The following is a 13,102-nucleotide window of genomic DNA, read 5'->3' as shown; positions in this document are numbered from 1 at the left end:
TAAATCGATTATTCGTGGAAGCCCTACATGAAGTATCTCACTATTTAACGTCAGGTTGAGCAGGTGCCAGGAGAACAATGTTATCTATGAGCAAATTGTAAATGAATCACCTTGGAAAAAAAGCATCTGCAGAAACACTCACGATACACAACACAAAAAAAAAACATCAACAGACACCATTTTTTAAAAGCCCCTTTTACAAGAAGTTGCACATTTTGGAAAATGTCTTTAAAAATATTTTAAAAAATCGTCTTTACCTTGTACCTACAGCTACTGCACTAAAGGTAGAGACGTTAAATTGATCACACTGCGTTTGAGTGACAAACTTTGAAGTTGTGGTCTGCCTCCTCTCATGTGCTGACACTTCACAACACGGGCGCCCACGTTTGAAGCTCAAAATGTGTGGCTGCCACCAGTCGCTCCATGTCAGTCTTGTCGTCACTCTGTTGCCTGAACCCACAACTCAAGCTTTCATCTAGCTCACTTAGAAGTATGACCTATTCGACCTGTCGTAGACACGCGCATTTATTCATGTCACACCCTCACTGTAGGACCTCTCACCACTGTAGTAATGAGCACGGCTGCCGAAACCCTGTATGGACTGGATTTGGGTGACGGGGACCGGGATTATGAGCCAAGTCCATATCTCTCTGAAGTACCACACTGGAATCTTGTTCTAATGTGATGAATTACCTATTAGATGCATATGTGTATGGGAACGTCTTTGGATATCAGATGATTCATAGATGGCTCTTATTCTACAGGAGGGTTGTGCTAATTATGTTCCGTTTTATGACTATATTTCTCTGAGGAGCTGCATATGAAATATGGTTATGCGGATTCCCAAAGGTATTAAAATCCGAGACCTGTAATTACTCCCTTTTTATTATTGGTATCATTCTGTTTGGTAATCTGTCCAATAGCAAAAATGAAGCTTCAAATGCAAATTTCTTTGGGTTTTGTACAAGAAAGTAACTCGTCTTTTGTCGTAGTTGAAACTGAATAGGAATCCCACAAAGGATGGAACCAAACAAAATGTTCTGACGATGCTCAAACTCTTTTTGTTTCCTGATGAAGCAACAACACATTGTTCAGAAAAAAAACCCAGCAGTGAGATTATTTTTGGTGCCAATTTCCCCAAGGTAATGTTCATTGTGATTTTTAGTACGTTGTTCCATAGCAACCGTGATGAAATTGTTTTATTGATTTGCTCAGGAGGAAATTAGGCCCTCACCCAGAAGAATCCATGCATTTCATTCTGCGCTGCCTTTGCTGCCCAAGAACAACCTTCAGCAGATATTTCTTCCTCCTCTTTAATTACCTCTGGTTACCTGAATGGCGTGGCACATGGAGAGCTGCCCCCTTAATTAGCTGTCAGCTGTTTTAAGGCACAGCTCATTGATTAGGTCATGATCGCTAATAGGACATGAAATTGCTGCCTTCTCTATTGATATTGACGACAATGAATGGAGGTTTTAAATCTGTGCCAGTAAGTACCTGAATAGGCAAATGCATAATTAGTGTTTTATAGACATGGAGTTATGAACATTTTTACTGGACATCTTTTTTTCCCCCAATACCTTGTCCGAACAACTTTACAACTGCCTGTTCTGTAATGTATAAAATGTGTGATTCTAAGTAATTCATTTCTGTAAATTAAAACAATGTGGTGATAGGGGAATATCTGATTTGTTATCCCGTGCTGTTTTTAGTCTGGGATAATACACTTAATTCCTTTTTGGCCGGTCTGTTAGCATGAAATGCAGGTGGGTGATATCCTCCTAATTGGCTCAGTTGGCAGAGAAGATCATTCAGGCTTGATATCATGTCTTGTTTTCCAAAAGCAGTTACTCTAACTGCAGTGTTGCATATTTTAATCTGGCTTTGCATTTTGGAGAGACGTGCAGTGACTAAATTAAGAGAATGTTTGTAAGGCGTTTCTGCACATCGCCACTTCACTGCAGCATTCTGCCTGTGCCACAGTCTGTCTGTGTAATCCCATGTTGTGCTGCCTATCATCTCCGGAAAATAGATGATTAAAAGCCCCTCCATCCGTTTTTCTTTATGATATAAGAACACAAGGCACCCCAGTGTACACTTAACAAGATTGTCTGCACACAAAAATGTAATAAATATGCACGAGAAGGCAGTCCATCGTAATGATATTATAAAATTGAATGAATTTTCTTTGTTTTAACCTACTTTAGATTTTTTTTAAAATACCATTTCATGCCCATAGTCAATCGGTGGCCACTATGTGAGATTAGAGTTGGCTGTGGCACATTTAATATGCAAATCTCTGCATGTAGTATCTTTGTTTATTTGTAGTCATTGATCTTCTCTCTGGGAATGAGGACACGTCTGAACAGGTGGGTCCTTGCCTAAAGGTATTTCAAAGCAGGGCCTCTGCAGTTCCGTCATCCAGACTTTGTGCTCGAGACTTTTGGCGGACGTGTTGCGGTCCCTCCTCCTCCTCCTCCTCCTCGTCCTCCCTCCATCTCCACAGTTCCCCAAACACAGTTGTTCATGAATATGGATAGCAGGCAAGGCTCCCTGGCATCATTAACATGCCACAAGCCCATATAAATCACATCACCATAAAACCTCCAAATGCTCTGATAAAGTAGGTAACACGATAACTGGCAGGAGTCAAGAAGACAAACATTCTTGAGAAGAGAGACACTGTGGATTGTTAATTAATTCCACGTACTGGACCTTGATTGGGTCTTGTGCAGTTGCGTTAACACCCGCAGACGTCTCATGTGACAGCGCTGTATGCAGTTACACACAGACGCGGTTTATCTTGGCCGAAATGTTGACAGGCACTCCTGCACAGCTGCAGCAGACGCAAACCCTCAGAAGACTACAGCACGGTGGGGGGCTGTGACATCCTTTTACTTTGAAAAATGAGTGCACGTACCACTTTTTGGATGGCAGAGTTTGCAGCAACATTAATATAATGATCAGAAATAATAACCGGATTTAATGAAAATATAAAAGGAGGACGACGACAGTTGTTTGGCTTGCATGGATAGTTTCTAAATTTGATTTCCAAATAAATGATTGGATATAGTATATTTTTTTAATGGTGCTCCCACCTCTCTGTAACTCTTTGTGGAAATAATTCTAGGGTGAAATACATTTCGATGGCACAGTCAGCAGCTGGACTCTGCACTGAGGGCATTTTTACAATCTGTTGGCAGTGAGCCTCATCTCCTCTCATCCTCTCTGACACAGCCGTGCATAGCCGTGAAATGCACACAAATGCTTAGTGCCAATTGTTCACTGTAAAAAGATCTTCTAACCATCTGTAGTGTTTTTCGATGGGAACCTTTTATGACTTTGGCGTGCAATGCACGTGACTATGCCACGTTTATCCTCGGGCCATATTCAGACCTACTATTGTGTCAAAAAACACAGGCTCTCTGTCTTTCAAGGAGACTGTTGCATTGGTGAAGCAGGGCCGTTGCTTTGCCATCAAACATTCTCAGGGTTTTCCAGAAATAAGTTTTCCCACCACAGTGAAGCTTCATCCAACCTGAGTGGACAAAAAACTTTTTAGCATTGTACCAATCATAGCATTGTGTACCTTTTTTCTTTTTTTTAATGAAGGCCTTTAGGGGAGTTTTGTGACTTGACATCTGTCTCTCATAAGAGCTCAGTTGTAAAATGTTGCCGTAGGTTTGTATAAACTAATGCAAAGTATCTTGGCATCTGAACAGTGTTGGAGCAGCACTTCTTGGTTTATACTTTCTAATTGCTACCTGTAGCAGGACCGCCAAACAATGCAGCCCCTAGATTTAATGTTGATGCAGTGCCAGTAGAAACTGCAGTTTGTCCACGTGCACACTTCAAGGATACAGCTGTTTTTTAAACTTTGCATATAGGTTTGACCAAAATCACAGGTCAATCACTTTTCTCTTTTTTTTAATGAGACCCAATGTGGTGGCTTTGCCATAATTTGTTTTTCGTATGACAAAAAGGTCGCCACATACAAAAAAGGAGGTGTTTGTTTGTTTGTTTTTTGCCAGAGTGATTTGCCCACACCCCAAAACCACACATGAATATGGAGTAGCGGGGATTTGATGAGGCAGGCAACACTTCTTAGAGCAACTTCAGACGAGGTTCCTTGCGGGGGGTCTGGAGTAGATTCTTGAGGCACCACAATGCCAGCCTTCTCCACAAACCTGGCACTTTTGTCTTTGGAGAGAAGCCATGCAAAATTCATTCACTCTGCAAAATTCATTGGCAAAGGCAGAGGATGGATACATGTTTGAAGCGTGCTCTATGTGTAAGGAGACGGATTTGTGCATGTCCCATACGCTGCAACAGAAATATAACTCGAGACATAGCAGAAGCTGTTACTGCAGTGTTTCCTCAGCTTATACTCTTGCTTCTTGAAATAAATTGTTCTTAGTATGGGTGGGTGATATGGGCGTTTAGAAAATGATAATTAGAGGATATCCTTTTCAAAATTTGAATTCTTTAAATAATTATAAATTGTGCTGCATAAAAGCAAGAGAAAACTATTTCAAAGACTTAGTTGTGGGGGCGGGTGTCGCCATGCTTTCTCTCTATTAGCGTAATTATACGCGCGGCTAACCTGTATAGCAGCAAGGATGCTAGTGAGAGGTCCACTAGTGGTCATGTGACACTGAATCCTGCTCGCTGCTGCAGCAAGGAGAGCTTTGGTGCCTGTTTGATCGTTTTTTGTGAGGTAATTTAAATACTCAGTAATGTCAATTTCTATACCTTTAAAACAACAATATTATCTTAGATGATATACCTTGCCCACCTCCAGTTCTCAATTGTACAAGTAACAATTGAAATAGTGGTATTAAATCTCAGCACTGATGGATATTAAACCATTTTTGCACCATTTGAACCATTATTGTTGTGAATTTGTTTTTGGGCCCCGCCCACCACTTAGTGAAAGGATGTGCTGTCAATTTGCATACAATGATACAGCTCAGGTGTTAATGACAACCTTTTGTTGCTGACTGATAAGAGAGGCTGTGGTAATCATTCTGGTTTACTCAACACACAAAGTGTTGTTTATTTAAAACCCATGGGCCTGCAAGAAAATAAACCACCTTTTATTTAAAAACACTTTAGACTTGCATCTGTCTGAACAAACTAAGCAGTAACCATTGTGGCCTTTTTAAATGGCACACATCAGAGGGGGATATTAAATGTAGGAAAAGACTCAATTGTATTGCTGCACTGTAAAATGTATTCATCTTTTCCCCCCTTGTTATAATATGTTGCAATACAAACACCACCTTAGATATTTCTGTTGGCTTCATCACTGTAACGTAGCGATGATTTAAAAGCTCTTTTATGCTACATGGCTCCATCGAAAAGCAGCTGTCAAACCATTGTGATTCATGTTTTATTTTGATGCAGCAACTCTTGTCAGTTGAGTTCCATGTCTGATCAGGCTCTGATTTCCTCCCAGCAGATAATCCTCCGTTTAAAGCCACTGAAATCTGGGCAAATCTGCTGAAAACGATAGCCTGTAATTCACTTATGACAACTTTAGAGCAATACTCACCCACTTCATACACAATTGGATTACTGAACGCTGATATTAACCAAGTGATGTAATTACAACTACAGGTTGGGTGCTAAAGCAATTATCTGGCTGAGTGTATGTTCCCAAATCAGATTATGATGGTGAACTTCAACCCCTCTGGATTAAAGAAGACATAATTTATCCATAAAGAGCACAGCCACACCTTCATTTGACTTTGAATTTGTTTCCACATTTTAATATTAAAATATACATGAGACATTCTCGGAGACACATGTAATTCTCATTCACCAGTATTGTTGTAACTTTAGGGGATATATACAGTATGGTTGGGTCTGAAACTGGAAAAAAAAGACTTAATAAATTTAAATATTTTGTGTGTTTAGGTAAATAATCTGAAGTCCTCAGGAGTAGATTATTATTTCAATTAAGGGAGCAAAGACTGGTTTTGGAGCTGGCTGGTGGCCACTTGAACTCAGATCATTATTTTTGCCCTTGGTTAGGATTATGGAAAAGCTAATGCTAAGATATTCGGCAAGATGGAGTTGTGGTTAGAGGAGGTTTGACGATGGAATGACTCCTTAATGTAATTACACTCACTCAGGGGAGTGGAGGAGACAGAGGTGGGCTGATGTGACAGCCCCACACCTGAGCGCAGAGGAGTGTCAACAGACCTATCTCTCAGGGTTGAGTGTCATCCTCATGGCCCCAGGCCAGGCACAAGAGATTAAAACATGCTGGCTGCGGGGCCTGGAAGCGGTGCACCCAAACACAGGACACAGGAGCCGACATTAAAATACGACGGGGAAATGATGTATATTATATTCATTATTATTCCTGTGCTCTGCCTCGGCTTGAAGCGCATGCATGCTTAAAGACACGTTCTGCACTGAATCGGACTAAAACTGTGAATGTGAAGGTGTGTGTGATTGATGCACAGTGTTTTGCAAGACTTTGGGTAAAGCTTGCTATTTGTGCAGACTGATTTTTCAACATAGACAATCGTTTTTACTTTGTGACTTGCAATCACAGGATGGATTGCCCACTCTGGAGTTGGCACTCACTCATACAAAATAGAAGAGAAGGGGGAAATAAAGGCCCTTTGATGAAATGACTGAACCCAGCCCCCCACTCACACTCTTTCCCTCCCTCCCTCTTTTCCTTCCCTGCCCTGTGGAGTTAATCTGGCAAAGGAGGTAGCATCAGCCAATTTACACAAGCAGCAGCCGCAGCGTTTTTTTGCGCCTTGCCTTCTTTTGCTCACCATGCCTGTTTCTCCACCCCCCATCCACCTCTCTACCTCCCTGTTCTTTGTGCGCACATTTGTTTGCGTACGTTTGTGTGCACAGTGCATGTGTTTTTGCATAGAGTGGAAGACACCCTAACCCTTGAGGCAGGCGACACCTTAAATATGCTGTGTGGAGGAGGTGTCGCAGGACAGGTGTCACCACCCACCTCCGCCCATCCTCATGTGTCCACACTTATTGTGCAGTCTGTTGCCTGTGTTTTCCTTTGTTGTTTTACATTCTGTCGTTCTGGTAAGGCTTTTGTGTGAGTGCCTTTTTAAACAAAGGAAAGAAAACGGATTAAGTGATCTTGAATTAGCTCCACCCCTACCCCCGCATACCCACACATAGTCACATGTCAGATGAGCATCCCCTCTGGGCTCTTATATTTTTCAGAAAAGATGAGAAATTGAACAAAACATATTTTAATTACTAACAGGACTTGGATGGCGACAAAATAAATTGCTTGAATGATGCTGTGTTTTTTTTGTCCACGCCGAGGCAGGTGAACGTAGGCGTTAATCATCAGTGTTTACGCTGTCCGTCGCTGTGTCTAAATAACTACCTAAACGCAAACTGTGGTTTTTATTTTGTGGTGGTATTTGTCATTCGGGAGAGAGATGTTTGTTCTGCTTCCTGCTGTAATGTGTCCAATAAATCCTCTGGACACGCGGACTCTCTTGCTGTTTGGATGCAAATCTAAACATTGTAGCCCATCAATTTCTTGTCTCCACCAAGCTTGCCCAGATCAATTAAATCAAAGTCATCTCAGCCGGATGTTAATTATTTAATGAACGGCATCTGGATCTGGTGTGGCTGTGCATGCGTCCAACTTGTTATTATGGTGGGAACTAAGGAGATATGGGATGTTGCTCCCTCATATTTGTAAGCTAATGCCTCTTCTTAATACTCTTTGCACAGGGATTTGACTTCTGCAAACCCAGGAAACCTAGAGAAGATGTTAATTTCTAAATTAAATTTTCCTTCTGGCGTCCAAAGAATGTCAGTCCTTGTGCATATTTCTTTTCCTTTTTTATTCCCTGTAATTATGTTTGCGAGACACTTTATTTATTTATTTATTCTGTTCACTGTCAAAAGAATGTTAGTTATAATACAGCTGGATGTAGACGTTGCACCAGTTATTAGAAAATTGCAGTTTCCAATAAGCCAGTGCTCAGAGGTCTTTACACGTGATTTTGAAACTAGTCTCGTTCTGATTTACACACAATGATGCATCAGCACTTTGTGTGCCCTGGGTCAATATAAGTCTGCCATCACCTCGTGCAGCCTGTCAGAGCCAATAGACTGTCTGACATGACATGTCCCGGGCCAGTGATTGAATTACTGGCCATTTGTCTGTCTTGATTGTCTTGCTGTCATTCCAGTGTTAATGTGGGTGCTCTCTATTGTCCCATCATCAGATTCGATCAAGGAATAATAAAAGCCTTGAGCTGCAGTAGTTAAGTATTAGACATTTGTTGGTATTTAATAATACTTTGTACAGACAAATTCTACCAAGGAACTTGAATGTCTCTGCCTACCATGTTCTCTAACATTAAATGATGTCTATTTTATCATCACTATTTAAATCAATAGGCGACATTTATATATATATGTATGTAACATGTTTATGTTCATGTTTTCTGACTGCTGCACCACCGTTTCACTGAATCAGTGAATAGGAAATGGGCGTATGTAGTAATTACCATGGAGGAGTCGTGTGGACTGAATTACAATTAGTGTGAAAAAATAAATAGGCACTGGGGACATTAACTGTAAGAAAAGCTTTCAGAATAACTTCTACTTTTACAGTAAACTGGTATGTTGGCCCCAGACAAAAAAAAGAATAAAGCTTCATTTTTAAATGTGGACATTACAGTTGAAAACTCATTGTATGCACAATTGTATTTTGTATTCATACCAAATGAATACTTTTGTGTTAGGCGTTTCTGTTTTTGTATAAAAGGTAACTTTAATCTAATACCATACATTATCTTAATGGAATCTTGGCTATTTTCTCTCCGGCATGCTAGCAATTAAAGATTGAGTTGGTTTAATGGCCACATCTTCATTGGTGTTTAGGTAATTATGGTGGAAATATGCTTTGCCTGGACCATTGCTAGGTACATTTTCTGACTATGGTCCATGTGCTTTCCTCTTTGAATTGCACTTAGCGATACTTTTACAGTATTTATGTAGCACCTAGAAGTGTTTTATAATCAGAGAATACATGACAATCTCACTTTTTACAATACGGGACCTTTTAATAATTCAGACATGGTAGAATATGTATGCTTTTTTTTTTACCTCATTGTCGTCTACTTAAGATGCACAGACAGACTATTCAAATATTGATTTTATCTGCGACTCTGCTCGTGTTTTTACGCAGAGGATAGCAATTTATATATTTTTTTTTTTCCCCCGAAAGCGTGTGTGAAAGCTACATTCGTCTGTTCTTCGTCTAGTCCTGCTCCCGTGCTGTCTTATGCTTTGGTTCAGGAGTTGCATTCTATCCCACGTAGCATGATGCTATTTTTGTTGCATTCTGTAATAAAGGACATAAATTCCATCGTGCCAGATTAAGTAGCTCGCTAATCTGAACACAGTAACTGCCTTGCATGGGTACATTTTACTTACACAGCTTGTCAGGCTTAAGCAGGACTCAGTGGCACAACTTTAGAGGAACTCCTTGATGGCTGTAATTCACTAAATGCAGTTTTCAAAACCTCATAGTTCACCTTGCTCCCCTGATCTGGACCCGGCCTGGCACGTATTATTTAACGAGGAGATGAATGGCCGATTGGGCACTTCTCGTGTGTCATGGCATAAGTCATGATAAATAACAGGGGCAGACAGGACACAGGACAGTAAAGAGTAGAGATATCAACATCAACACAGGCTCAACCAACCGCAATGTAATCTTGCAAGTCATTAAATCACTGGCAGAGAAATATGAGTCCAAGGTTATTGAGCGCCGCTTGAGTGATGGTGACTCTGAGTGGTCCATGAGGCTCAAGTTGCTGCAGAAATTAGATTTAACACTGTCATTTCATAGACCTTACTGAATCAGAGGAAGGGAAAAACAGAGTTGTATATGTTGATGCGATGCTTGAGATGTTTAGTGCTTCATGTTGGGAGGAATTACAAACTGTAACTTTATCTGAAATTAATCAACATGGTAGTGGTAATATATTTTTTTTAACCCATAGTTCCTTACTGCTAAATCATGCAGGAAGAGAAAGGCAACAAAGGAAGGGCGAGGTGATAGTGACTGAGGATGTGAGGCAGTAAGATGTAGGAGGGGGGTACACAATCCAATATGTGATGGACCAGATGCCGTACCCTCAAGCGATGTATTTTACCCCAAACGGTACCTGTAAAAGCTCCATCTGTTGAAATGGGCCCTGGAATATGTCAGCACTAGCTGAAGGCTCTCTTTGCTTTGCTTGAGCTCGATGTCAGGCTCTTAGGATCACGTGCTGTCAGCTGTACCCCATGGCGGAGAGGGAGCGGGATGCTGCAATGGCAGTCTGACAGCAGGGCTGCGGAAGTCACAGCCTGCACTTAGAGCCCAAGAAGGGGGGGGCAGAGAGGGGGGAAAAGAGAGATCCTATCATAACATGGGACACCATGTAGTTGAATCTCAGTGTGGTGGAGAGGCTGCAAATCACCTCTTCTTCTGAATGTCACTGTCACAAGTTGCTGCCATATGCCTACAGCTGCAACGTTTGCACCCTTGCATGAAAATATAATGGTCTAAAAGTGACGGGACAGATGTGTCACCAGCTGATCTGTCCTCCAATGCAAGACAAAGCAACGTCAGAAGGTTCACAGATGGAGAGCCTGTACATGTTTGCATTGTTATTTTATTATTCAGTGTGGTTATGAGCTCAGAGTAGGCCAGAGAGGATGGGCCCTGCATAATTAAATCCCTGCTTGAACTTAAAAACATGTAATGTCCATACCAACATTTGTTTAAATTGTAAATGACCATGATGAGGTTGAAACAAAGTAATTTCTCTTTAGAGAAATGTTGTGGGTTGAACTGGTAATAATTGGATGAGCTGTGGTCCGATTGGTGTCATCCCACTGTGATCCAGAACTAAAGGCGTCTGTCCTCTGTCTGCACTAAGAGGACATTCATACCCCCATGAGCAAAGACTGCAATTGGTTTCATTTGCATATGTGGTCAACGTCTACATTTTACTTTAGTGCTGCGGAGTAAAGGTTTCGTTAAAAGTTTCATGAACCCTGCGTCTCATTAAAATGAATTTTCACACCTGCAGCAATTGTGATTCTGTATGTGTGTGTGTGTGTGTGTGTAAATTATCAATCCCCATAGCAGTAATCAATGGAGGAGAAGTATGCAGTAATTTAGTTAATTAAAAGCTGGGGGCATCAGACAAGACTGGGCGTTAGATCTCCATTTTCGAGGTGGCGTAATTATGTGCGATACTTTGTAAAATGGCTGATAGGGGTTTCCTGCCTGGGCAAGAGAACTCTGAATATTCATTAGGTATTGTTAAATGGTGTTTGTAGACACATTAGCACTTGGGGACATTTACCCTTGGTCTTCGTTTCTCATTTGTAGAATTATTGGTGCAAAGCAATTCCATGGGCCACCATGCTACATATAGTAGACAAAAGCACATCTCGTCAACATTTAAACAAAAAAAAAACATGAGATGCTTCACTTCCACACACACGCGCACACAAAACCATCAATAATAAGTAATTTGTTCAAGCTAAGTGGACTTGGCATGAAAGCCTGAATCAAATAGGAACATGGGTGAAGAATTTCCTCTAATTTTAAGTCATTTTGATGGGCTACCTGAGAATGATGGAACATATGGCAGACAATTCAGCTGTGTTTTGATAGTGTTCATAAACGGAGACCATTGCCATGCTTCATTTCAACCAAAGTGCACTTTGCTGAAGATAAATGCAGCATAGAAAGATGACAGGGTGTAAATTGGTTCATAATTGCATTCTTCAGGGAAAAACCTGTGCACAAATCTTATCCCATATGCACTTGCTGTGTTACACCTTCGTGCAAGTTATTTGCATTTGAGCAATTTTATGCAGATGCTTGTCTTTTTACCTACCAAACATCTTGTGGTTGAAAATGGTTTAGAAGTGGGGAAGAAACACATCTGCCTCTAATAGACATCAGCCACATGGTAATACTGGTCTGGTGTCATCCCACCTAGTTTTTCATTCGTTCATTTCTACATTGTCTACCGCTTTATAGTTGTGTAATTGGTTTAAAATATTGAACAAGCCTTTTACGTGTCCTTTAGCTAGTTGAGCAGAAGAGTCCTCTGTTTGATACGGTCTCCATCTCACCTTTAGATGTCACTAATTCTTACCTGTTGGACCTTTTTTTTAAAATAATAATCAGTTGTCTGGCAGCATTTCCAGTCCTTAATAAATCCCTGCAGTGAAGGATTAACTGAAAGCTCTAGTTTCTTCTGTTATCCAGTCAAACCTGCCTGTTTTCATTGGGATAAATTTGTCTTCATTTGTCAGGATACAATCTGAGATACAGAGTGGAACTGACTTGCACTGTTCTAATTAGGCCGTGATGGAAGTCATTAATCAGAATAATGATCTGATAATATAACTACACAGATAGCTCATTAAAAAAACATTTACATCAACAAGCGTTCAGATATGCACTGAAGGTGTTTGTGCCTGACAAAACAAACACCACTTTCAAAGTGTTCATTATTTTGTGTCGAGACAACTGATATCACTCGTAATATATTACTAATATCTCGATATTATCTAAATCAAATCATGCATATTAATTCTTACTTTTAATATTTTTTTTATCCATGTACTGCGTTGATTTTCTTTGGCAGTAATACAAGGGCAGCTGGACTGCAGCCATGTCTCCATGTCCTCGCTCCACCCTGCTGTGAAGTACTCGTCTCATGTCTATTCTTATCACATCTCTGTCCCGACTGTGCCTCCACTTCTGCTTGATGCTGGGCTTGACCCGCTCCTCCAATGAAGAGAGGTGGTGTGATTCGCATTGGTACAGTCCTAGGACAATGTTTTAATTAAAGGAGCTGCTCCAGAGGAGGGAGGTTCCAGGGGTGAGAGGTTGACCACCGGGTGAGAGACACCTGCCCCCACAGGCACATAGACAGATGGACAGCTTTGGGGGGGGCCTTTAATGCTAATTAATATGAGGATGAGTGTTTCATCAGTGACCTGAAGTATGGGACGGCCAGTTCTTATATAAAATAAGATGTTTTATTGCTATTGGAGACACATC

This window comes from Solea senegalensis, linkage group LG16 (genome assembly GCF_019176455.1).
Source record: "Solea senegalensis isolate Sse05_10M linkage group LG16, IFAPA_SoseM_1, whole genome shotgun sequence".
In the NCBI taxonomy this organism is placed as follows: Eukaryota; Metazoa; Chordata; class Actinopteri; order Pleuronectiformes; family Soleidae; genus Solea; species Solea senegalensis.
The sequence above is the reverse complement of the archived record's forward strand: the minus strand, read 5'-3'. Positions refer to the sequence as shown.